Raw genomic sequence first — 24,113 nt, 5'->3', positions numbered from 1 at the left:
CCATTAAATATTAAGTGGTTTATTTTTCATTCAATAACTTTCAAACCATTATCACAAACTTATCCTTATAAAAGGAAAAACCTTTGAAAAAAAATCCAGTACTTTCTGTAGCCATTTGTGACATGTTATTTTCATGTGTTGGATCAAGATTATTGTTCATTAGGGAAGAGAAATGGTAATTTGAAATCTGTCTGCTCCAGAGCAACAGTGTCTCTAGGAGACACCTGCAAAGTCCTTCAAACCTTATTCCATAATATGTCCCAGTTTTGTTCTGAATGTAGATATGAATATACTTTGGGTATTATTTACTGAATGAAGCTCTACTCTCATTACATGTCATTTGAACTACATTTATTCAAAAGAGGACCAGTAAATTTCCTACACAAAAGAATACACCTCCATATTTCAAGCTTTCATAAATTTAACTTTAGATATAAAGTAGAAAATATAGTTCCTATTTGAAATAAATCAACTATTGTTTGTTAAAAAAAAAAAAAAAACAACATTTATCCTTTCATACTGTTCTTCTTTATCTTGGTTGATTTCTTTTTTAAGTTCTGTACATCCTCTTCATAATCCTACTGGAATTCCACTGCTACTGCATTTATAGCCACAGCACACTTGCAGAATTCCAAAAGGTCTATTTTCTTCCATTTAATGTAGCAAAAAGAAATCTTGCCTGAATATAAAACATATCTGTTTTGATTATGCAAACTGTTGTGTGTAATTTTGCATCTTCTTTTTATATCATGTCCATTGAATCCATTTTAAAGGGAAATCATTTTCTAGACTAAAATGTTATCCTAAGAGCAGCTCCACTTTTGCTGACATGATTATGATTAGGAAATGTAGATCACTGCATATGAATACATTTGAAAAGAATTTTTCATATCTAAACTCTACAAGAGAACAAAATAGACCACAAATAAATAATCAAGCAGCTTTTATAAGTTTAAAAATAAGTCATGTATTTCAAAACTTACAAAAAAGTAACCAGTTTGATCTGAACAAAAATGTATCTAATTTATAGCAGAGAGAATCCAGCAACATCATTTTTAATTGGGTAGTAGAAGTGTTGAGGTGACAGGGCTGAGAACAGGTAAATCATCTAGGAATAGAAATGCTCTAAGACAGAAAGCCAGCTGGTGTAGTGCTTCCTTTGTGTCAGTGATCCATGTTGCATTCTGTAATAGGAACTGTTCAGACAGTCTGTTGCACAGCTGTTCTTCCTTAGAAACAAACAGCCAGGTCTGTTAGTGGTATCACTCTGCAGGTATTATAATGACAGTAGGACTTTTTGGTTTGGGTTATTTTATTTTATTTGAAAGTGGTATTCATCTTTTTGAGGAGTAGCTTTACAAGGACATAAAGTTTATGTCACCATTCAAGCTGGATTAATTACTTATAGTATGTCTGTAGAAAGAAAAGGTTGGAGGATGTCTATTTTTTGGAAGTATTTTTAAATGTTGCTATGATTTGGGTATATAGGAGGATTTTTGGTGGCAAATATTATCTAATATTAAAAATAATGCTAACGCACCTGCACTTTGATGACTTTATCTGGAGTTTCATTTTCAATGCCCGGATATTTTTCCTTCTCCATCACTTACTGCTTCAATGGTGTAAAGAGATAGAGAAATCCCAAGACATGTTTTAATGTTTTTCAAGATTACCAAGTGTATCCTGAAGAAGAAGATATTCTTAGGGATACTTTATTCTCTGACTCTTCCTATGCCCAAGACTGATCTGGATTATGGACTGCCAGTTATTGAGGCAGGTTTAGTCCAGCAGTCCAAATATTTTTAAGAAAATTGGCAATGCTTTACACTCTAAAGACTGTGAAGTTATTTTCCTCCAAAGCATAGAATCAAATCATAAAGAATCATAAATATTTTTAAAGTCACAAATGAACTGTGTCACACCACTAATTAGCTGATTATTTTAAAAACAAACACAAAATTAATTATGCCTGCTAGTGAGAGGGTTTTTTTTTCCCCCTGTGTAGTCCTTATGGAAGGAATCTGGAGAAACAAATTGTGATGATATTCAATAATGGTATTCTGAGACTGGGTTGACACAGTCATAGCTGTGTGTAAAATAAAGCTTAAAGTCATACTGAGATATTAGTCTATGCAGGGGATAAAATAGGAATGTGTTGAGTTGAAATACAAGGTGACAAGGGTGAGACTTGAAATTCTCTGGTGAAAGAAATGATTGACATTATTAGGACTGAAAGAAGTTATGGAGTAGGAGACATTAGAGATGCTATTACCAGCAGTGACTACCAGTGTTTGTCCACAACTAGGCAAAGTTGCTCTTTGCTGTAATGTTCTTTTCTTGGCTTCCACACCACTAATGCAGACAGGATATCTTCTCTGCCATCCTTTTACCTCATCACTTGCAGTGAGTGTGTGGTCTCCATGCTAGATGTGCCAGAGGCACCACTAAGTGGATGCCACAGCTCCTTTTATTTAGTTCTCAGTAAAGTAGGAAATAGAGCTGCCACAATCTCCTCCTGTTAAATTGTGGTGTTAGAACAAATGAGAAGAGTTACTGCTACAAGCTGACATAAGATTGTCCTTATCCCTTCTGTCTCAGGGGTAACTGGTTGAATATTCTTTCTTTAAGCACTAGAATTTGTACCCCAGTACAGGCTGGTGCTCTGATCCAAATTTTGGGACTCAGTACTATACAGACAGGAGAGAATTTCTTAGGAGAAATTACAGAAGCGGCATATTTACAATTTAACTGCAAAGCTTTCAACCTCCAACTCCTGGTAATATATATTCATGTTCCTGATTTTCACAAAGTTACACTACGTGTGTGCCCAAAGTAACTCAGCATCTAGACCTTGGAAGCCCCAACAGAATTCATGATCAAAAAAAGTCAAAATGCATGATTTAGCAGGACTCTCGGTTACTATTATAGCAAGTTTCTCTGCAAACATATTAATTAAAACTAGATTGCTGTTTGTGAAAAAGTTGGAGGCTTTGAAGAATCAGTTCTACGATCAAAATAGACAGCTGTTAGATACTCCAACATAAAAAGAAGCCTCTTATTCTATTGCATTTATTATGATAAAATTTTTGGCAGAAACAGGACAACAAGGATACAATATCTCACATGGTGACAGTGCTAAATTGTCATTAGCCAGATAGGAGAAATCATTACTGTTACTTTCGGAAGTGAGAAATTAGGGATTTAATCCAAAAGCAGCTTGAGCCTGAAAGACACTATTTCAATAAGCATGTAGAAAGGAACTTAGGGCAGAAAGTACCAGAGTGATACTGCTGATTTTGCAGATTCAGTCCAAACAATCTATAATATTAGGGAGGTTTTGAAGAGTCATGACGGAGGAGAAGAAGAGAAAGTGTTTATTGCTTTTTGTTTATAGAAATGTTGTTTTAAGAAGAAAGTGTTGATAGATGGGTAGAATCAATTATTTTTCTTTCCCAAGTTGCCTGGAGAAGTACCATTGTTTTAAATCAACAAGCTGATCACCAAGCTAGTCAAAGGAGATAACTAAAAATGTGCACCTCTGATGGGATGTTGATATGTGAGGAAAATGTTTATCTCAAGAGGGTTCTGATAGTTTAGAATGTTTCATTTTAGCCATTACATGGCAGTGAATTTACTAAAAATTGAGAGGAGAGTATATGAGGCATTATCTTTCCTCCATCCCTGGGTACAAACCATGAAATTCCGTAACAGGTACAAGGCTGTGTTCCCTCTGGGTTTGTTAATTTAGTCTGCTATGGAGTACACTCTAAATTCAGTTTTTATGGCTTTTACGTTGTTCAAATAAATAATAGTGATCCCATATATGATAAACAAAACCTGTATTGTTTTCTTCTCTATTTTTTACCCTTTCATACCTGTTTTGTACAATTATTAAGACCTGACCTAGAATAACCCAGGAATGATATGAACTGTTTTCTATCAGCTGCAAGGTCATAGTAATGAATAATAAAATATATTTGGAGCTAAAACTTCTGTGTTTATTAAGTTAACTTCATGGTTGACTGGAGGTAGATAAAGACTATTACTTTTCTCTCTCAATACTCTGGGAATGTTCTTATTATATTTATCAAGATTTAAATGATTCTGAGGGTAATTTTGATAGATGCAGTCATTTTTCATTTATTGTGTATTTGATTTATCATATGTAATGCCAAATAGAAAGTAAAAAATCTATAAAAAAATATAATCATCTAATAGGTGATTTAATTAGTGCATGTATGTAGAAAATGTAATCTGTGGTAATTATCTATAATTATGTTTTCCTTGCAATTTAAACTAACTTGTCTTTTTCAGAAGGGAACAACCCTCTTTTTCACTTTTCACCACCTTTCCATAACATTGATTGCCTTTTTGTCAAGAAAGAATGCACCCCTTGAACTAGAAGAAATATCAAGGAATTAGTAACAGGTTATAGTTATTCAGGGACAGAAATACTTTATACGGAGGTCGAATGGGTTGTTTAATTAATGGCTATAAAATAAAATGACAATGTAGATTATTAAAGAAAATCTTCCCAATATGGGATCTGTTGTATCATTCAGAAATCTGCTGAAGGAAAGTGGCAGAATCTTTTGCGTTTCATTTGCAACATGAATCTGGCGCTCCTGTTCACGAATCTGCTCTCTGACAGAGGTGACAGTGGAAATGGAATGGAGGAGAAGAATTAACTTGGACTGGTATTGAGGAGACTTATGAGGAGAATTTTCAAGGCTAGTAGGGCATGAAGGTGGATGAATTTGAGTAGAATCTACAGAGGGGAAGTAGAGCTACATTGAAACCTTGAAGATATCTGAGAATAAAAACACAGTAGCACAGATAGTGAAGGATTATTAAAATTCTGATAGAAATATGTGATAAGTTACCAAAATATTAAGAGGCCTGTCCAGCAACAGCCATAAAATGCCTGCATAAAAATTTAGAAATATATACCCCAAGTTCTGCATTCACAGGTATGTGGATTGTAGAACTTTGTATTGAATTTCTATAGTAATGGAAATGTAAAAAATTCAGCATTAGAATAAAAAGATGGAATATCAACATTTCAGTAGGTTTCAATTTGAAATTTTATATTGAACAGTTTATTTATGCATTCCCATTTTAGGCTTAGACATTCAGAAATATTCCACCTGAATTTTTGGATAATAAAAGATTTTTATTTTCTGTATACCATATCAACTCTCTGCCAGAGTCCTGTATTTGAGCCTATACCTACAGTGGATCCCTAAGCTTTTGAGGAATTTAGCCAATCTGAAAGAAATGAATATAAAATAGTTTCCATAAGACAATCTGTTAGTAGTAAAATTAAATAAATACAGAAAACTCTTTGAAAAAATACTTACAAAAACTGAAATAATTTCAAACCAAATAATTTAACTATAAGTTTCAGGATCAAAGACAAATATCTGGGGTTTTATTTTGTTTCATGATTTTCACTTTAAAATTTTGATTGGGGTGAAAATGTATTTTGTCTCTCTGACTGGATTGAACAGACATTCTGCTTCAATGACTGTGTGCTTGACTTATGCTCAATGTTCAATACAAAGAGAGGATTTTTTGGGCTGCTATTTCTAGTGGCATAGTATACATTCAAGGATGAAGAGAAAAAGGTAATGATGCAAATGCCAGAGAAGCAGCTTTTTAATTTTGGACGTGCCAGAGATATTACCAAGACAATATATTTAAGAATAAAGGCAGGAAATGTCTGTGAACTGCTGAAGGCAAAAAGGTATAGAAATAATGAATAACATATTGTTTACTTTTAAAAGTAGCTCAGTTCAAAATTATTAGAGATAGTATTAACTGACAGAGTAAACCAGGGTGCTCATAGGTATAATGAGAAGCTGGGCTGGTTAACATCTGCATGGTTTCATTTACCCCTGTCAGCCAATGAGACAGGCATGTCAAGACCAGATACTTTGCAAAGTGTTTCAAGGAGTACACTAAGAAAATATTCAGCAAATCTTCATAGCCATATGGTCAGTGATCTGTGCTGGGGGTTCTCCTCCCTCTGTTTCTGAAGACCCAAGAGAGAGACGAAGGCAGAGCACGTCTAACACCAATCCTTCACTCTGGCATCTTTCTTTAGATGGTGTTACTGAAACCAAGGCTTCCTTACTTTCCAGGACTTTTTGCAGTACAAAAGTGAGATTGAGACTCATAAAAAATCTTTTTCTGAAGAATCTGCAACTTTTTAAAAGAGAAGACGGAAGGGGAAGGGGTTAGGTGGGTGAAATGTCCTTAGAATAGGCCTTTGCAATAACTAGTTCTTAGGCAACAGGCATAGATGACTGCTATCACACATGAGTAAATGCAGCTTGTAACTCAGTTGTTTATATTGTTTGGGGTGTCGTTTTTCCAATATTAAGTAGTAGAATATTTTATCTGATGCTAATTTATGATTAGTTAATATTTTATGCAGACAACAGATCTTATCTGTATTATTGCCAAAAAAGTGTTATATTCTAACAGTTGGCTTTTAAAGAAAATAGGAACCTGATTTTGGAAGATGTAGGACAGATTAAAAAAATTTGGAATAGTGAAGGATTGTAAAAGCTGTAGAGGGATTTTTCAATTTAACGTAAAACTGTATAGGTGATTGTGAACCATGTTAAATAACACTGCTCAGTCATTGTAGAAAACACTGGTGCATGAAATTCACACTGGAAGCATTTAAGATTTCTTTAAAATTATTAATTGTATTTTTCCATGTCATTTTATTATGACATCCTGAGATGTCCAGATCACCGATTCAGTAAGTGGTAGTGGATTGACCGTATCTGAATGCCAGGCATCCACTAAAGCCACTCTATTCACTTTCCCAGCTGGATTGGGAAGAAAAAATGTAACAAAGGTTCAAGGTGAAGGAGAGAGATCGCTCACCAAATACAGACTCAGCTTGGGGATATCAACTGAATTTTGCTACTGACAAAATCAGAGCAGGATAACGAGAAGTAAAATAAATCTTAAAATATACTTCTCCCTCACCCTTCCCTTCTTCCCAAGCTCTTCCTTTCCCACCATTAGTGAAGGGAGATGGGGAATGAGGGTTACAGTCAGTTTATCAGTCATTTTTCCTGCTGCTGCTCAGGAAGAGGAGTCCTTCCCCTGCTCCAGTGTGGGGTTCCTCTCATAGGTAACATTCCTCCAGGAACTTCTCCATCCCCTGGGCAACAGTTCCCCCCAAAATGCCATGTGGGTCACTCTTCCATGGGGTGCAGTCCTTCAGGCACAGCTTGCTCGAGTGTGAGTCTCCTGGGTTGGGAACCATCCACCCAGGGGATGGGTTGGGCATCCATCTGCTCCAGTTTGGGTCTCCTCCGTGGGCTGCAGGTGGATCTCTGCGTCCCTGTGGTTCTCCATGGGCTGCAGGGGCACAGCTGCTTCACCACTGTTTTCCCCACAGGAGCACCTACTGCCCCTCCTTTTCCACTGACTTTGGTGTCTCCTCTCACATATTGGCACTCCGCTCTTCTTTGGCAGCAATTACATCTGCACAATAACTTTTTTTCCCTTTCCTTCTTAAATGTGTTATCACAGAGGTGTTGCCACCATTCTTGATTGACTCAGGCTTGGTGAGCAGCAGGTCCATCCTGGAGCCACCTGGCACTGGCTCTCCAGGACATGGGGGAAACTTCAGTCAGCTCACAGAAGCCACACTTGTAGCTCCCTCTGCTACCAAAACCTGGCCATGCAAACCCAACACAGTCAAGTTTATAAATACTATTTATATCTAGCCTGAATTTACTTAGGGCTAGTTAATATCTGATTGTTCTTTTGCCAACATCACTTAAATAGTTAGTCTTTTCCCCTGATACCTGGCTGAAGAATTTACAGATAAAAATTATTTTCTTTTGAACTTCTATTTTGCTTGGTTAGACAAACCAGCAAGGTCTTTCAATGTTCTTTAAAAAAGATTAGCGCACCGATCACCTGTTCATCCTACTAGTGTCTCCTTGCTCCTTTTCATTTTGAATTTACCTTTTCTGATTATTGGTGTCCAGAATTATATATGTATTTCAGATTTTGAATATATGTATGTATTTATTTTTACTAATTGCATTGCCCAAAAAAGTGGAAATTAAGTCAGCCTCACGTTTTGCATTGAAAGGCAGAGATTATGAAACTCAAATATCAAACTGAAATTGTTTCTTCCCTTCATATATTCTAGGCATTATATATGAGAACCAGAATCACACCAAAGAAAACATATTAATTTACAGCAGTATTATCCCTGTTCACTGAATTTCTTCCTAGCTACTTAGAGGTGCTTTTTTTCCTTGCTTTTAGGCTATGAATATCCATGAATATTTCATGTTTTTATTTCTAAAATATCAGTTTAGTTCCCTGTAAATTTTCAATATTGTGTAGCTTGTGTAATTGCATATAACAATAAATCATGTACCTTTATCATACCACTTATTCCTACTCATTGAATATATAACTGTCAAGAAACAACTATGCCATCATATATCAGTTTCAGTAAAAAAATCTTATTTTATTGTGGCTTTCACTCATTTCCAGATGTCCTCCCTTCCTTGAAAGAGACAAGTCTGGGCGATGCCAGATTAAGATGAAATATCATCATCGCAACATATTAATTTTTCTTCAAAGATCTTAAAATAGCTTTCTTATGCTTTTGCTGGAACATTTTTCATCTTGCTTCAAGGGGAAAAACATGGATAAGGAAATCAACATCAGAACTTCAAATTGAGTGGTATATCCTCAAAATGTGGGCTGCAAATTTAACTACAGTGGCACAAACACTGTGCAGAAATAAACAAATACATCCTGTTATAATGGAGAAACATGTCCTTTAGGAGTCTGCACCCTTTATACAGAAGTAACAAGATAAATGTAAATAAGTAATATTTCCCAGGCATACTTATGAGATATATGCAAATAAAAAGGCAAATTTCTCTTGTGCACATTTGAACACTATATAGTCTTTTCTGAATCAGTTGTATAATTTTTAAATTCTTAGAGATATATCAGCACCAATTTTGCCTGGAAAAACAGCTTATAGAAAACACTCAGCTCATAATCACTGAAGTTATTTTCACCAGTCTAGTATCTGACAGTATCTACTTGTCTTAGTTCAAATGAGAGAACAGTGTTAGACTAATAACACATATGGTATGAAGTTTTTACAAGGTAACTGTAGAGACGTTTTCAAACAATCTAAAATGCAAATAGAGTATCAGTGCTATGTTGTACAGGCAGCTTTTAGGATATATGAATGCATCTGTAATTATATTTTGCTCTTGTGAAATACTTTATTAAAAAAACCACTTCAGAGTGGGATTACAATGCAATATAGGTGAAAAAGAAGAAATTGAAAAGTGTTTGTATTTTCTGGTGCTTTCATCATCAGTCAAGATAACCATGAGTTAGTGAAACACTACCAAGAGAACAATCAAGTGTGAGAAAGCGAACAGAAAAAAACTATGTAAAGCCTCATTGGCAGAGAAATACCAAGTTCTGTCACTCTAGGCTTTTTATTTCAATGCTGAAGAATGGAAATAGCTAATTTGGATTTTTATTTAGGATTTTTCTGTCAGATGCAGAACATATAACAATTAAAGTCCCTTGATTCATTTCAGCAATTCTGTGTTCTGCCCATATCTTTCCTTGAAAGATCACTCATTTTTTGTTGGCGTAATAACCAACCTCAGACTTAATCTACGTACAGTTTGGATGATTCTAATTATTTTTGTTAGCAAGGAGACTTTTTCATCATTAATATACTATAACTTGACACTATGATGTGTTTCTTAAGACATTCAAGATGTAAATGTGCTTCCTTGATATCTCACTGCAGACCAAAAAGCTCATGTTCTTGTGGCAAATTTTGTCCCTCCTGGCCTCACTGGGGTCTTCATCTGGCCTGTGCAGTCAAAGAAGGAAGGCTGAGAAATTAATGCTGTCCAACCTCCCAGTTTAAGCATTTGCCATTTTCATGTGTGTAGAGTAATTCACAATTAAATTTTGTGGACAAGTGCTAATGCAAGCATTTACTTATGACAGCTGAAGCAGACAACATGACTGAGAATGTTTATAGAGGACAGAAATGCTGAAATGGAAGGAAGAAAGCATATGTCATTTGCTTACACTAAGGATATATGAGGTGCATTGTTCTCTTTCACTTACCCAGCTTATTTTATGTCCTTCCTGAAAATGTGGCATTCAGGGCCATGGAGAGAGAAACTTCCGTGTGAGAAAGCTGCTGTCTGAGATTTCCAACAGAGAATGCTTTCAGGAGCACTCCCAAGGAGCCACCTTCAGAGGTATATTCATGTTCCTGGGCTCAATTTCTGTGAGACATGATATTTAACGGCTCACAACCACTAAAAGTGGCAGAAAGAGGGAGAGAAGTATGAGAGGACAGGAAAATACTGCTTTTTTTCTTTTGGCAGCAGTAATCTGTTATGTCAAGATAACTGCCTTTGAGATGGAAATCTAATTCCTCAGCACCCTGAGATAGCCACATTTGGGAAGAGTATTCTTACTCATACAGTTCATCTTTTTGAGGTTTTTGAAGTACTACTATGATTCCAAAAAGTTTAATATTTTTTCTAGAATACCACAACTATAAAAAATTGAATAATTCAATAAAATGTCATATGTAATAATAAAACCAAAGATGACAAGAAAAGTTATTAGCAAGCTGTGAGTGCAGGGGATTTTACATGTCCTGAAATTTTACATTCAACTTAAGTATGCAACAGGTACATGGTATCAAATATGTTTTTCCTTGATGGTGTAAAATTTTATCATGCAGACACAAGGATTCATTCACCTTGGGAGTTTGCTAGACTCAGCCCAGTTGTTGCATTATGGAGGCAAGGCTGGGTGTCATTCTGAAATGACTGAACCCTGTATGCAGGCAGCTGGACTCTGTTACCTTCAGAGGAGGTCCAGTGAAGAACCTCCCTTGCTATCAGCGAGTTTGCCTTCCTGCCATGACTGTCCCGTGCCCTTCCCTCTCTGCGAACAATGTCCGCCCACCCAGCCGCATGCCTGGCCAGGAGATGCACGCTCCATCCACTGCTTTGGGCCGCGGGGTTGGTTGGAAGCCCAGCCAGGATGCACACCCTGCTTTTTGTGACAGTACACATTGCTGCTAAGTAGCTGGCAGGCTAGGAAAGATGCTCTGCAGCCTGCACCAAGCCCTTGAGCCGTATGTTGTGCAGGTCTGTTCTCCAACTCGATTTTGTTTATTTCTCTGCATGTCAGCGGTAGGATACGGAACTGTGATCTCTTTTCTTATTTAAATATATTAATGTATTTCAGAGGCAGAGGGCTTTTAAAAATCATTATTTCATTGGTATGTTATCACTTATTTTTAATATGAATTTTTATATATGGTAGTTAGTCATCTCAGAGTAAACAACAGATGTATACACCTATATTATGGTTTAACACTGACATTACTATTAAACAATAATAAGAAAACATGTCAGAAACTTTAATGATTAATAAATGTGACAAGAAGAAGGAACACTCTAAGTTCAGTTCTGCTTTCAGAAAAATGACTGAAAAAGGCACATACTTCTTTTCAGGACATTCTAAAATGCCAAAATTGCTGATCAGACAAGTCTGTATTTGCTGCTGTATATGAAAACTAATTTAGCACAGAATAGATTTTTATGATTTTTATTGTTTTTTACCTCCAGACCATGAATTCCCCTCTTTCTGGGGTAAAGAAGAAATAAAAAGACGAAAAAGTTATTCCTACAATGTAGCAGCTCCAGCTGCAATAAAAGTATGTAGATTTAGTTCTGAATAAAAAGGAAGGTTTGTTAACTTGAAACCAGATTTTCTTTGCACTCTGGAAGTTTTACACCTCACTATTGCTTAAACCAATTTACAGCATCAACTGTGAGGTATCAAACATTACTTGCTACCTCTGTTAAGGGAACTGAGTCAGTTTGATCCTTGTCAGTAAAAACAGAGCAGATTAGTGACTCCAATAAGGAGAAAGAGCAGTAACTTAGGAAACAAGTGAGAGAATAGGTTTGGTGTGGGTGACTGCAGTGCCTTTAAAGAAACTGATGCAGGGCCAGATGACAGCTCTGACCCTCTCAAGATATTAAGGGACAGGTATTAAAGCTTAACATAATAAAATTAATTCATTTCAAACATAGGCATATTGCATGGCATAAGTTTTATAGGAGATAATCAAGGCCATCATCCATGAGGATGGAAGTAATTTTTTATAGCTGGCTGGAGATGATGGAAAACATTCCATAAATTATTGTGTGGTAGCTTACTGTCAACAAGACAGTCATGAGCACTTATGACCTGAATTGTTTAATTGTGTGTATCAATCCACTAAGCAGCAGGATTTAATCCTTTCCAACATGCTCTCTTTTTGTTCTCTGTTGTTTCTAACAGAACTGTGGTTTTTAATTTTACTATCTGGGCAGAGGTAACTCAGCAAAGGAATAACTTTTTTATAATTGCACAGTATAGGGATTACACTGAATCAGTGTTTTAGAAAGTTCTCTCTATATATCTATATATACATAATACACAACATCGGATTTATTAATTGAGAAAGATCATTGCAAAGTACTTTAGGACTGTGGAGTTATAAAAACCCCAGGTCCTGTTGATCAATTTGATTAAATTTTGTATTCATAATGAGCAAGAAAAAAAAGTTTAGTTTTCATTTTGAGACCAGCAAACCACAACAGGTTACGAGTAACTGGCCTTAAGAAGGAGATAGCAGGAAACCTCAGCTATGGAAAGATGAAAAACACCTTATCAGCAATGTAAGGTGTTATGAACTATTTTCCTGTCATCTACTCCATATTTGTATTCTTTCTGAGTGGTACAACGCAGCATAAAAGTGTGTTGTAGGCAATTCTTGCAGAGTATGAGAAACATAAGTTCAGAGGGTAACTCGTTCATCTCCACACACCCTTAATGCCTCTCAAGTTGTCCGAGTGAGCGATGCTTACAGATAAGTCAGAACGATTATGTAAAAGCAAATCCTATCACATCGGCAGCTGACTGCAGAAAACTTACAGCCTGGAGCAAGGAGCAGCATCCATTTAGAATGAGACTGCACCACAGAGATGCATATTTTCAGTAACTGAACTCCATCTACGTTTCATGTTCTAAAACACTCTGTATTTTGTGAATTCTTAATGTAACTGTGTTCCTCACTAATGGTGTTCCCCCATATGGCAGCTTCCACAGATTCCAGGTTCCTAAAGCACAAGAAAAGTTTTAGAATTATATCCTACATCATGAATTGATACATTAAAACTATTCATTTGATGAAAGAGGAAAAATGCTATTATAAAATACAATTACTGGTCCTGCCTAAGCCTGTTAAGAAGGAAAAATAATAACCCTTTTTTAGTGTAAGAACCACACCAACCTCACTGCTTTGTTGTTGTTTTTATTTTTGGCATGTGCATTTATCTGCTTCCAATTTCTGTTACAAATGCTCTCACAAAGGAGCATCCTTTTGTTCTGACTGTACACATTTGTACAGTTTGGTAGCTAGCCTCTAAGGCACTTCAGCTTTGTGTCTTTACACTTGTGGTCACTTATCAATGCCCTACTTCAGTCTGGTAATTTTTATGATGGGACAATGAAGAATGTCATTCTGCCTTAAGCACCAGACACCATAGTACCACTAGTGAATGGATCTGATAGTTCTACTAGTGAGTACATAACCACTGTCAGAAAAGTTTCTCCCTCTGCACAGCTCTGACCCCTTATCTGGAGGATGTGCAAGAAATACTGTAGAAAGTATCAAATCAATGTTCACTACTCAGCTCGGTATTGTTTCCCTTATTCATCAATGCCTTGGATGAGGGTGCAGGTCCTTCCTCAACAAGTTCACTGGTGACACCAATCTGGGAGGAGTGTCCAGTACCCCAGAGGGCTGTGCAGCCCTGCAGAAGGACCTTGACTTGTTGGAGAGATGGGCAAAGAACTTTCTGAAATTCAACAAAGGGAGGTGCAGGATCCTGCATCTGGGGAAGAATAACCCCAGGCACCAGTACAGGCTGGGGGCTGAGCTGCTGGGAAACAGCTCTGCAGAGAAAAACTGGGAGTCCTGGTGCACAGCAAGATCTCCTTGAGCCAACAGTGTGCCCTGGTGGGGCAAGAAAGTCAGTGGTATCCTAGGGTGCATTGGAAAGAACATTTGCAGCCAGTCAAAAGACATGGTTCAGTCCCTCTATTCAGCCCTGTTGAGGCCACGTCTGGAGTGCTGTGTCAGTTCTGGGCTCTTCAGTACAGGAGAGACATGCAGGTCCTGGAGCAGGTCTGGTGGAGAGCACAAAGATAATTGAAATACTGGAGTATCTCTCTTATGAGAATAGAATGAGGCCTGTTCAGCCTCAAGAAGAGAAAACTGAGAGGGGACCTTATAAATGCCGAGCAGTATATGAAGGGAGGGTGTCAGGAGGATGGATCCAGGCTCTTCATGGTGGTGCCAAGCAATAGAACAAGAGGCAGCAGGCAGAAACTGATACACAGAAAATTCCACGTGAATGTGAGGAAAAACTTCCTCGCTGTGCAAGTGGTTGAACACTGGAAGAGGTTCCAGAGAGAGGTTGTGGAGTCTCCCACATCAGAGATATTTGAGATTCATTGGGATGCAATCCTGTGCCATGTGCTCTAGGATGCCCTTCTTGAGGAGGTAGGTTGGACCAAAGGACCCACTGTGGTCCCTGCCAACCCATAATCTGATTCTGTCATTTTGTGAAATCAAATGAATGTTGTCAAAAGGAGGATGATTTCATGAAGTCATCCCTGTTCAGTTTTAATCTGTTGCTATAATGCTTTCCATTAGTTGTTAAAAAGCTTTCAATTCACCTACACCTGAGTACTTGACAACTAACTGGTAAATTCACTAGATTTGAGTGCAAGCGACTAAAGTACTTAGGAGAACTGTACTATACAAGTTTAGGTTGATCTAAAATTATGAAAGTAGCGTCTGAGATGATAAAGAATCTTTTAACTTTTGTATGCTGTGTGAACAAAGACTACTAAAGGGCATAGAAAGTTAGAATCTTTTCTAGCAAGTTATTTTACAATAAATATGGACAGCACATCTCAAACTAAGACTGTAAAATTTGTTTTGCTATACTCTAAGCATTTCATACCATTTCTATATTTCTTGAAAATGTCTATTTTTATGCGACTCTATATGTAAAGACATATATGTAGCTAATTTACATGCATCTATGCAGGTAATCCCAAGAAATTTATGGGTTTTGCATGACAGCGTACATAATTAGAAAAGCTAATTGCAATCTAAAAGTTTATTTGGAACCAGGGAATCTACCAACGTAAAGGAAGTTAAAGTAATAAGTAATGGCAGTAATACATAATTTTATATATATATGTATATGTATAGGTATAGGTATATGTATATGTATGTGATATTAATGAAATACTGACTTCCATTACTAAATGAACACCAGATACTATATAATTTTTTTACCAAAATGGATGCTAAGGGTGTGATGGTAAAGATGATTGTCCCATTTAGGAATGTTTATCCAGAAATAACATTGCTGTGGTTGTCAGGCCCACTTGGTGAGGTACAGATAGGATGCAATTCAGTTCGCCTACCTTCAGCAGCCTAGAAGATGGCTGCATATTCCAGCCTAAGGGATGACTGTCCTCTGCGGTGAGCATCTTCAGAAGGCAGCTGGCACCTCCTTTCTCAGATAGCTGGGGAATTGCCCTTCTGGAGCCAGTTCTTCCATTGATTACAGGAAGAGCTTAGAAGATTTATGCAAACAAGATGTTTAATTTTCATATACAAATATCCTCTGTCATAAGTTTAAAAAAAAACCATAATTGTCAGAGTTTATTAAATAGTTTATTTACAGCAGTAGGGTGATCCGGGTGTTTTAAGCATAGAGGTGCCTAAATATTTTGCTGGACCTTGGTTTAAATATTGCATCTTTTTTCTTTCAGTTGCTGAAGTTGACCAGCCCAAGACTGCTTTCAGTAGCTGCCATCCTTCGTTTCCTGGCTGAGATGGCTTTCTAGGCTATTAAAATTAAAATGAGCCAGCATAAACCATTGAAATAATAGATCGTTTCTGCTTGCCTGCTTTGCTAACCAAGTCTCTTTGAAATAAATTAGGGAGTGATCACACAAGTAATTTAACCAGTGGATCTGGCAAGGCGGTGTTCTCTGGCGAGAGGATGGCAACAAACAGTCGGGGGTTGGCTGGGGTTGGTAATCTCTTCAGCTTGTCCTGTGGGAGCAGTAATGCAGAAACAATTACACAAAGCTCACAACTGTATCTTCTTTTGAGGCCATCATTTGTTTTCATCCAATAGTCTGCAGCCCCCTCATTTACCACCATAAATAATGCTATGGTTTCCTGTTACTCATGTAAATATAAGCAAAAGAAAGAACTTCATATTCTAAGTAAATAAACCTTCCGGGATATGACCCATTTAGACCCACTTGTATTAAGAGCATGCAACTCTGAATAAGGAAACAAGTTTGCAGTTTACAGATTGGATTCTTACTGATGTTTTTTATAGAAAAAGAATGCCTTAGAAATTCAAAATAGTGAGATACTATAGAGAGAACTCCAGGAGTTGACATAATGTCAGAAAAAGAAAATAAAAACAAAAGGAGAAACTGCTTTACCAATGGTGGTTGTTTTGGCAAAGTCATCTTGGAATTTGATAAAAAAAAGGTTATCTGTCTGTTTAATTCCTGAGATATTAAATGCTTAAATACTGACACTTATTCATTAGGTTGTGTGTTAATAAATCTATTGCTGGGAAACTTGTTCAAAAAAGAACATCTCTGCAGTTCCTGTGTTGGTAATGTAGTTATTTGACATTACTCTTATTCTTGGAGGAATCTAATTCTTTGACACAAGACAGATATTCTGCTGTTCAGCTCTCTTGTGCTCTTCCAAGTGTCATCCTGTCTTGCTGCTTTATGAACTACATGAATTTGATCTTTATGTAACTTGATAATCTATAGAGTTTGTGGCTGAAACATTTTTTCTGTAAAACGGTTGCTCAGATTTTAAAGTTCAAAAAATATCACCTATCAGTTAAGTTTGGCATGTATAATTCTTTGCATTTTAGATAATTCACATTGTTTTGTATAATTGCAGCATTGAATTTTTAAATAGCATTTTATTATGCAGTCAAGTTGTACTTTTTAAAAAGTATATTTGCAGTGTACAAAATTTATTAATTATTACTGCATTAGACATTTTTACAAAATTATTGACATTTTCTGATATTACATATAAATAATTTAGAAAATCTCTAAAAGGAATTCTACTTAACACAGCTGTGAAACTACTTTAGGAGGCTAAATAGCTTCCACACTTGCAAGGTCCTTACTTTTTTCTATCATATATTAAAATTTTCTCATATTTTTTTCTAATTGCACAGAAAATGTGAGCCATCAGTTTGTTCAAACTAATACTAGTTACTTTTGGCTGAATGTTTTTAATTTGCTTTGTGAAGAGAGTAAAATTTTTTTTTACTCTCCTATGATATAAATTTTGCACCATTTCTCATTAATGTGAGCAATCAGAATGCCACACTCTTTTCTCACTGTGGTGACTAGTCTTTGCTAGTAATTGAATGGTAGCCTTAAACAAGGTGAGGTCATGAAGCTTATTTATCTGACACCATGAATTCTATGCCTGTGTAAGAGGGAAAAAGGATGTTTTTTTGCCCTCAGGGTATTAGTCATGGTCCATAGGTTCGTGGGAAAAATGTAGGAAGTCTCAAAAGTTTGTTCCTATTATTACAAATTTTCTTAGACTCCATTTGAATCCCAAAGTGAATTTTCTATTATTCCTTTGAAGGGTGCATAGGAGGGTACCAACAGTCTTTGAGGAGCAACACCTGCAGTTGCATTCAAAGGCATGACTTTTCCAAGCAGCTTCTGAGCTGCCTGGTATTGTCCCAGGAAGGATAAAGGCCTAGGTTTTTACCTGACTGGCAGAACATTCCACCACCAATAGAACTCTAAACATTGTTTTAGAAGTAATGAGTCCTGCTGGTTTCATCCTGCAAGACCTTGAAATCCCACAGGGCAATGTGGTTAGAAATAAAACAGAAGGCTGAGGCTTTTAATGAGTTTCCTATCCACAGATGCCATCAAGCTTTTATACTATTCATTTTATTTCTACAGCTTCAACAAAGGAATCCAAAGTTGTGGGCAATACTCTGACAAGCGCAGTTCACAAACTCGGCAGAAATCTAGACTTTAGACAACAAAAGATCATTGAAAGAAGTAAAAGAAAAAGCAAAATAATTAAAAAAATGAACTTAAATATGGGATACTTTACTCTCAAAAAGTGAACATAGTGCAATTCAGACAAGTGAAACTGCTTGGAGCATAGAATGGCTGCAGGTTTCCATGATGTTTACAGAGGTTATGATGACAAAGAAAAGTGTACTGAATAGGGCCAACGAGAGGTCAGTGTACATTTTGGAGATATCCTTAAGGCCACAGTAAATTGACAATTCTCCTCATTTATCATTCATTCAAATCTGATTTTTTTTAAGTCTTCCATACAGTCAGAGAAAATGAAAAATTTTAATGAAGAAATATTGTATCTGTTATGAGAAGATGAGGAGAAAAGTGTCTGTACCTACATACAAGAATGTAGAATATGCATATGTGGGTTTGGGAGACATTACATTTTATAATAATTTTTCCTCATTTTACCTGAGAAAATAATAATTTTCAGGCCCTTTGTTACAGGAAGATCATTGCCTGGAACAAATGTGGAATAAAGAAATACAAGGTCTAAGGCCTCCAGTCCAAATTGAATAATATCATGCTGATTGCCCTTGATTCATCCCTAATAAAATATGGAAGATTTTCTGACTGTAAGATAAACAAACTCGACAAGTTGGAAAATGTGCCTTTCACTTTAACCTCTCAGCCTCTGTTCAGATACAAATGAAAATTCTTGTTGATAAGCGCATAAATATTTTGTTCTCAGTATTTTTTCCCTGCAGTTGTCATGAACAAGTCTGTGTTGAATGCTTTTATGAGGTCCAAACCAGATCAAATGCCACAAAATGCTTTCATTGTAACATGGAAAGGTTTATTGTTCTAAGATTCCCAGCACAATTTTGCAGTCTTTGGAATTTTCACAGAAAGATAGAAATCCACTATAAACCAAACATCCATCAAGAAGAGTTTTTCTTTTTGAGTTGTGCATGTCAATGGTTTTGAGATGATGAAACTATTGATGACATATAAAAAATAGACATTTCTGAAAACAGTAACAGTAGGGACTCCCTATATATGTGCAATGCGCTGTTATCTATATTTCAAGATTTGTCTTTGTTTTAGTTTTCATTGATACAAGAAAACATGTAATAGGTAAAAAATCTCTAAGAGTTGTGGAGAGCTATCAGAACAGATTATAAGTATCAGAATCTTTTCCTGTTCAGCACTGAATTCGGAAAATGGTATTTACTTCATATCTAGATTTATATGTCTGTAATTTCAGCTGTGGACTGCAAACATTGACTCAGCCTCAGCCTTTTGACTCATGACCAAGTAGGTTGAAATGAGGAGATGAGCTTGAATGTCTCAAACTTATGTGTGCGTTCATTCTAAGAATTTTCCAGGACTCTCAGAAACACTCAGACAATCAGCATTTACAGCTCCACATTTTGGCACTTCTCTTCTCTGAACATCTCTCGTTCTGTCTTCTGTTAGTCTCTTACACTAATTATCTGTACAATGTTTAAATTTTACTATTTATTATTGAAAAGAGACTGTCATTCCATCTTCACGTTCTCTTTGAAATGTCTCTCTTTTTTCTAATATCATGTGTTTAAATTTAAATAAATCATGTGTTATTCATGATGTTGTCATAAAGACAGCAATGGAAGAATTGGCTTTTGAAGAATATTTGTTTTATATATGCTGTATAATCATATATACATGCATAGACATACGTACATATATTATACATTACTATACTATACATCTATTATACTATTACTATTACCAAACCTCATTTGTACAGAGCAAAATAGTGCAGTATTGTAGTGTTTTACCTTTTTCAATAAAAAATTTCCAGCTGTTTACAAATGAAGCAGCACCTAACATATAATGCTGCCAGTAATGACTAACCAGATGTCTGCAGATAATTCCCAATATTCATTAAGTATTACAGATTTTAAAATAGATTGAAGTTACTTAAAAATCAATGTGCATATTAAATGTATAACTTTCAGCTACACATTCTTACCACTTTCCATAAATCCTTACTCCCATATTTCTGTTTGCAAAGCTTAATTCAACACTTTTTGAAATCAATTGGCCCTTTCAAATGAAATTTTGGCATTTCTCAAATCTGAACATCTCTCTGTTAATATTTTACTAACAATGAGCAAATCATGCAAATCATTGATTGTAGCCTCTAGTTTTTACAGAAGTCTAAAATTAAATTCCAGACCTATAGCTGAATTTACAGCAGCTAAATTGTCTGCTCAGCACTCCAGCTCCTTCAGGTAGGCTCTAGTTTGGTACGGGAACCTTGAGCACAACATTTGGTTTTGACACTGGTATTTGGCACTCAGACCAATTTTCTAGAAATGTCCATACTGCCTACTATAATTTGATAATTTCCTGGAGAAGTTACTTGATATTTAGTAATATGAATGAAGGAAAATTAGTATTAAAGCAATCATGTTTAAAAAATGTTATGATTTAAGTTTATGTGGCTGTTTGTAGTAAAGCCATAAAATTCCTTCTTTGTCTTTCAGTGAACTTCACACTGAAAAAAACCAAAATAAAATATTGAAGAAGGTAGATAACTGGTTTGAGAAAAAAATGTTGCAAATTATATTTTTTTCTAGTTGAGTACAAGTTTAAGTGCTAACTAGTATTTCAAACACTTACCATGAGATATCAAATAGCATGTGCTTTCTATTTATATTGGTTACCAATCTCAATATTCAGAGGAAGAGTGTATAAAGTTAACAAGCAATTATTTGGCAAATTAGTACTCAACAACCCTGAGTAAATAGGAAGTTTGAAACCTATCTGTTATACAGCTACTTTAATTTGCATAGCACACTGGTGTGTTTGCTTTGCAAATACTTTGCAATGAATCATCATTTGTACTATACAGTCCAAAGAAAAGCAATCAAAATTCACAGCAAGACAATGAAATTAATTATAACTGTTGAATTCTGTGGTGGTAATTCCTCCTCATGCAGGAAGATTAATTGCATTGCACTTTCCTTGCACTCCACTAAATGATCTGATGAATGTATAATCATTTACAGATTTTTCAAATGCTGAAAATTGATTACCTTTGATTAGCTCTGATCTGCACAAAGAGCTCTGACAGAGTATCAGTGAAACATTACAACATTACAGACAAAGTAACAAATGATTTAATTACCAGTGTGCTTATTAATGTTAGATTCCCTGCAGTGATCCTGGCAAATCAGGGACCTGTAATAGACCTGTGGGTTTCGCTGAATTCCATTAGGGTTTAAATAATATTTCTCACTATTTCTCAAATCCTTCTTTTCATGGCTTCTTAATAACTCTAATTAATTCTAATTTGCACAAAAATCCACTGCATCTCCATAAACTTTTAATTAGATGTAAAGTAAAATAAGTCACTGCTTTCAGAGACTGGGGAAAATGCAAACTGTGGCTTTATGTGCTTCCAAATAAGTTTTTCATTAACAAAAGATATTTCTCTGCAAAGCTTTTTATTGAAAGTTCAGAACTAATTTTGAATTAGGCATGTGTTTCAGCTCTACACTTTCAGCAGCAAACATAATAATAGTTGCTTATAGATGAAGCGAGAGGAAAAAACAGGATGGTAAAATGTTTAGCTGACAAAATGGTAAACATAAATTTAATACTTTTTTATGTATTGCCAATATATACATTCACTCATTTTGTTAATTGTGGTAGATAAAACACTCTGATTAAGCAGCTACACTGTACACTGAAAGACTATTTGAAAATTAAATAGCAAAGGAACACTAGCCCAGTTACAGACCACGCTGAATGTTGTTGGCACAAACAAATCAGGCTTTTCTATGCTTATACTAGTGAACACTTAGATCAGTTCAGATTGGCAGCTTCTGTGGTTTTCTCTGGTTTTATGTCATTATATATGACATTAAATTATTATGAAGCAATGACAATGAAAACCCAGATGATCAGAGAAGTCAAACAGAGCTAAAATTAAGCTCTGTGTCTGCAAGTGTTTCTTAGAGAAAAAGAAAAACAAATGTAGGTAATTAAAAGCTTATTTAGCACTGAAGTATTAATACATAGACAACTTATAATAATATTTTTGTATTTCTGTTTTGTAGGAAAGGAGGGACTGTAATAGTGCAGGTGTTACTCTGTCATTCGTAATGCACAAGATGGAAAACTTAAAAAATAGAAATATTCAGCCCCCAGTGTGGATGATTACATTTATTACATTCACTGCTGTCAGCAGCTGAAAAGCTATCCATCACACTGAAACAGCGACGAGAGTCAGAAGTCTCTTTTTGTGGAGAAATATTGAAGTCAGATTGTTGATGTCAAAAGTCAAACTCTAGTTCAGCTATCTGTTTTATGAATCTGACTGAGACACATTGTGCCTGTGTTCAAACTGATATCTAGCAGAGCTCATTTTAGCAAATGTGTGATATAGAAGTCAGAAAAACATTCATACCAGCAAAATATTAAGAGGAAACTGATAGGGCACTCAACTGCTTTTATATTTAAATATCACATCATTCAGTAATAATGCATTTATTTTTCAGTGGTGGTTATAAAACTTGCTGTATATAATACAGTGATGTTATTGTACTTTCATACAGTAACTACAAAAATATTTTATGTGCACAAAAGCATTTAAAATGTGACTGGTTTTACCACACTAGCGTGGTTGACGTGGGTATAATTTTTTTCAGTTTATTTTGGATACACATATGCACACATACATACACACATACATACACGTGTGTGTATATATATGAGGGATGCATTCAAGTAATTTCAAAAGGCAAGCAGAACACTTACATGGAGATATACTGACAAAAGGATGAAGCAGTGCACATACAATAGCTGAGTGAGAAAATCCAGTGTGGTCATGATGAGGAAAAAAAAGAACGTATTAAGCCCTTAAAGACTGATTACATGTTCCCCTTTGGAATGATATGTATTTACTGACCGCAGCTACCATTCACTGTACTTTGCTAGAATAAGAGAGATTCTTAGAAAAGCAATTCTGAATAAAAACATCTAAATGTATTTTCAGCTCTCTATTTATTCAGGTCTGACTTCTGGAAAAGTGAATAAATCAACTGCTCTGTTTCATTTCATCAGAATTTTTAAAACAAAATTTTACAAATAATTGGGAGGCAAAGAGGTTCCAGATAATAAATTGTATTCCATTAAAAAGCACTAAAAATAAAACAAGAAATGTACTCACAGCTTGGGGAGTACTACTTAATATGAGTATCTTCAGTAGTTTACATTGAATATTTTAAAAGCGTTTCTTAAGGAAGGTGCTTTCTAGCTGAGAGAAAAACGTATGCGCTACACGTTATTGAACTTGCTACCGTCACCGCAGATTTTGTTCTGTTTAACAAAAACAAGCACAGTTTGTGAATTCAAGTCAGGGAGTTCCTTTTATTTTTGCTAATTTCACCATCCTTTCTCTTTTTAAGCACAGCCCTCAGGGTACATGATGTAATGGTCACCATTATAGTACGGAACAGGAAAAAAGGGTATCATGAAATGCAGAATTGAATGGTATTCTTAGAAAAAAAATGTATGCCAGATTTTTTCCAAGGGAGCTCTACTCAAAAACAAACAAATATGCAGATACTGTAGAAAGCTTCTTGAATCATCATTAGTGGTTAGAAAAAAAATTGGCAGAAAGAAAGTGGACGGTTTAAAAAAAAAAAGCAAGCCAAAATGGAAGGACTAATTCAATGATACCAGATGTAACACATGACTGTGGGGATTGAAGGGTCATGAGTTTGAGTCAAAACTCAACTTCGAGTTAATTGGCTGGCAGTGGGGCTGCACAAATTGCAGAGATAGAGTACTTGTTTCCTAGTGCAGGA

At 35.7% G+C, this 24,113-nt stretch overlaps 1 long non-coding RNA gene across 1 annotated transcript; it reads right to left on the bottom strand.

Annotated features, from left to right (window-relative positions):
• Window positions 1-6,622: 6,622 nt before the first annotated feature.
• Window positions 6,623-23,631, bottom strand: LOC113459592 (uncharacterized). Its single transcript, XR_012580638.1, has 3 exons — window positions 23,474-23,631; window positions 15,622-15,773; window positions 6,623-10,364 (listed from the first exon to the last, which is right to left on the bottom strand). It is a non-coding gene; the product is annotated as an uncharacterized LOC113459592 (long non-coding RNA).
• Window positions 23,632-24,113: the final 482 nt, after the last annotated feature.

The sequence above is a fragment of the Zonotrichia albicollis genome, chromosome 6, assembly GCF_047830755.1.
Source record: "Zonotrichia albicollis isolate bZonAlb1 chromosome 6, bZonAlb1.hap1, whole genome shotgun sequence".
Classification (NCBI taxonomy): domain Eukaryota; kingdom Metazoa; phylum Chordata; class Aves; order Passeriformes; family Passerellidae; genus Zonotrichia; species Zonotrichia albicollis.
The sequence above is the reverse complement of the archived record's forward strand: the minus strand, read 5'-3'. Positions and strand labels throughout refer to the sequence as shown.